Source organism: Mustela nivalis (assembly GCF_964662115.1).
Source record: "Mustela nivalis genome assembly, chromosome: 8".
NCBI lineage: Eukaryota > Metazoa > Chordata > Mammalia > Carnivora > Mustelidae > Mustela > Mustela nivalis.
In genome coordinates, this window is record NC_139027.1 from 119,009,003 (window position 1) to 119,013,243 (window position 4,241).

The following is a 4,241-nucleotide window of genomic DNA, read 5'->3' on the forward strand; positions in this document are numbered from 1 at the left end:
TTCCAGTAATGAGTGTCCCACAGTTAATTGTCCTATTAGGAGAACTTAGTATGTTCCCAATTTTTCCTCTATTATTATTTGAGTAATACTTTTATTTGCACTTCTTTTTTCTGTATCTAAAATGTTCATTAAGATAAATTCCCAGAAATGGATTTTAGATCATCAAAGACTTAAAGATAAAATATTATTATGGAAGAACTCAAATCTACATAAAAATTGTGAGTAATGAATTCCCGGTTGAACGATCCTCAACACTTTACCAGTCTTGTTTCATTTACCATTCCATCCCCAAGTCCATGTGCTAGAGTCTTCTAAAGAAAATCTGGATAGGTTTTGAAAGATGAGCCAGTAGAATTTGGAGGCTAGGAGGGAAACAGGGAAGTCCAGAGTGTGCTAAGGTTTGGGGCCCAAGCAAAGGGATGGAGTTGTTCCTGATTTGTGGACTCTGAAGCTGGGCCACTGCCTCCAAGTTTTCTCAGAGGTGGTCTCCAGAGGTTCCTTGGAGAGCTGGTTGACAAGGCAGATTCCAGGGAACCGCCTCCTGAAGAATCAGAATGTTTTGTGGGTACTGCTCAGGTATCTGCATCTTTTTTTTTTTTTTAAAGGTTTTATTTATTTGAAAGAGAGAAAACGCAAGCAGGGGGAGGAGAAGAGGGAGGGACAAACAGACTCCATGCAAACCTGGGAGCCTGACGTGGGGTTCAATCTCACGACCCTGAGATCATCCCCTGAGTGGAAATCAAAAGTCAGACCCTTAACCAGCTGAGCCCCCAAGTCACCCCCCAGGTATCTGCATCTTAAGAAGCACTTATAAGTGATTTTGATGCCCAGTGGCCCAAGACCTACTTATCTTGGAGGTGTAGGAGAAGACCTACTCAGACCAGCAGCATCAATGTCACATGGGGCAGCTTATTAGAAAGGCAGACTCCCAGGCCCCACCCCAGGCCTGGTGAGTCAGAAACCCTGGGAATGTGACCCAGGAATATTTTAATCTCTCCAGGAGCTAAAGTTGGAGGAAGGATGTAGGCACTGTGATCAGACAGCAAGCATTCTTGGAGGGCCTTCTCTGCAGGCCCCTCCCTGGCAAGCCTTGAAGCTTCTACCAACCCTAGTTAGAAGGGAGCTTTAGGTACCTGGTAGTGTTCAGTTTGGTTTGTAACATTTTTTTCCCTCTTAATTGTGTGTTGGGGGAAATGTAGAACTAGAGAGAATTTGTTTTATTGGGTTTCACTGTTTTAGGATGGGGCCGATTTTATATAAGTAAAACAATGGGAATTCCGTTTTTAAAAAATGAAGTAACTACCAATAGAGGTAGGTTATATATTAGGCAGAATTGGAGAAGCTGGTATGCAATGGAACCAAAGGTGGGAAACACTATCCTGATAAATCATAGATCCTTCAGAAACACGAAACTGGGGCGCTTGGGTGGCTCAGTGGGTTAAAGCCACTGCCTTCCACTCAGGTCATGATCTCAGGGTCCTGGGATGGAGCCCTACATGGGGCTCTCTGCTCTGCGGGGAGCCTGCTTCCCCCTCTTTCTCTGCCTACCTCTGCCTACTTGTAATCTCTTTCTCTCTGTCAAATAAATAAATAAAATCTTAAAAAAAAAAAAAAACGGAGGGGAGAGGAAGGGAGGAAAGAAAAAAGAAGAAAGGAGAGAAGAGATAGAGTGAGGATGAAAGAGGTGAGCTCTCATTTCTGTGTTCCGATCACTTCAAAAAAGCATAGAGAATAATAAGATTTCCCTGGCCTGAAATAAAGATCCCTCTTTCTCCTCAGTTTTCTCTGTTTCATTAGTGGAGTTGACAGGGGGGGGAAAAAAAGGGAAAAAAAAAAAACATAGCCTGAAGGCAAATCCTGCACTCTGGATTATGTTGTCAGAATTAATTCAAATTATAACTTGAAACCTGGTTTATTTCAAGGTTGAGATGTTTACCTTGAAATTAACATTATTTAAGGACAAGCAGGTTTGGTTTGTTTTTAAGTCTAATCCTTTATTGATCATCAGCTCAGGACACCAAGCCCAACCAGGTAAATAGCAGTATGGACAGGAACAAAAGGCATTCCCTGGAAACTGCCTCCTTCCCCAAGTACAGTGACTCAGCACAAGTGGGGAACAATGCCCACCGTGGGGGGTGGGGGGTGCAGAGGAGGAGCCTGGGAAGAGGCTCATCTCTCTCTCTGAAAATCTGTCTCTCTAAAAAATTTCACATGGATTGTTTTGGGAAGAGGGGATATTTCCCTTTTTAACAATGTGTGCGGTGTTTTCAGAGGTACAGGGCACTAGCAAAAAGAATTATCTTTTTGTTTTCTCAGCCCTGCTAACAATGCCAAAGAGAAAGTCTCAGTTCGTCGCCAGCATGTCATTAATTTCTCCACGATTTGCTAATAATCTGTCCTGGTAACAGAGAGCAGACCTCAGAGTAAGACATTAGTTAGCTTGAATTTAGCGACACTGTTTTGCTTTCATTATACTGATGCTGGAGATGCTTTTGTATTTGTGTTTTTGAATTTTTTTCATTTACAGATGTGGTTTACGGTTTCCTTCTAAGAAAGGTATTTAGTTTACAAAAAGCAAGTCGCTTTAGAGAAATACATTAAGTAAAGGATGTGGGGGGGGATTGAGAAGATGAAATCTGGGAGACCTCACTCAGCCTCGCTTCTCTGCTAGGCCCTCAGAACAAGCCCCACGGGGGCTGTCAAGGCGGGAGAAACAGGTACTGAAATTACTGTAAGAGAGAAACTCTACTGTGCGTTCATACCCCACCTGCCCTTCACATCTCCACACTGTGGCCAAGGCTTTCTCTCTGCTTATATCATACTCATTAGTGTTTCGAGATCTTACTCTAAGAAATTTTCCTCTCCTGAGCTGCCATAATACCTGGAAATTGTGGTCATAACCAATATGTGTCATTTACCACTTGCCAGCCTGTGTTTAAGCACTTTATATAAGCTAAACCATCTAGTTCAAATAGCCCTGTGAAGCTGGTCCTCCCAGTATCTCCATTGGACGGGTAAGAGCACTGAGGCACAGAGAGGTGAAGCAACTAGCTCAAGGTCACACAGTTTATGAGTGGCAGAGTTAGGACTTGAACCTTGGAAGTAGAAGATAAGAGCTGGGGTTCTTAACCCCTGAGCTGTGCTGCCTTATCTGAGGTTACTTATGTGAGGACATTTGCTTCTTGGTTTCCCCAGCTAGACCGGAGCTTCCCCAAAGAGCAGGGACCATGCTTGATGTATCTCCCTACACCAGCATCTGACCTGGTATGCAGCTTTGAAGAGTGCTCATTGTGTAAGGGTTGAATGAAGAAAATGCTGGCTGGCTTTCCCCCAGAGTGAGTGATTCAAGAGACCAAGACAGAAGCTGCGGTGGCTTTTATGATCTGGCCTCTTCAGTCATACCCAACACTTCTGTTGTGTTTATTGGTCACACAGGACAGCCCTCTTCCATAGGATGGGGGTCCACACAACGGCAGACATATGAGTAGGTGAGGATCACTGTGGGCCATCTTGGAGTCTCACTACCACAGGTTTGGTTTTTTAAGATTTTATTTATTATTTGAGAGAGAGAAAGAGAACATGAGCAGAGGGAGGGCAGAGCAAGAGGGAGAAGCAGACTCTCAGCTGAGCAGGGAGTCCGATGTGGGACTCCATCCCAGGACCCTGGGACCATGACCTGAGCTGAAGGTAGACACTTAACCAACTGAGCCACCCAGGCGTCTCTACCACAAGTTTTTTGTTATTTCAATTAACGTAGAGTAGAAATTCACTCCTTTTTTTTTTTTTTTTTGATACTTCGGTCTACAAATGTTAACACATGTACATTTGCGTAACCACCACCACAAACAGGAAACAACAGTTCCATCACCGCTCAAAAAACCCTTGTGTTTCCCATTGTAGTGACACACTCTCCCCACCCCTAACCTGTGTTAACCGCTGATCTGTCGCTATAATTTTGTCCTTTGGAGAAGGTCACCTAGATGGAATCATATAGTATGTCACCTTTTGAAATGTCTTCCTTTACTCCGAATGATGCCATTGAGACTCATCTCAGTTGTAGAGTGTCAACAGTTCATTCCTTTTTATTGCTGAGCTGTGTTCCATTGGATGGATGTACCACACTCTGTTTATTGATTTACTCACTGGAGGGGTCATTTCCAAACTGAGAGAGAGGGTGAACAGAGCTGTTCAAAGCATTCGTGCACTGGCCCCTTTCTCCTGTCCTTCTGCTACTCTGATGA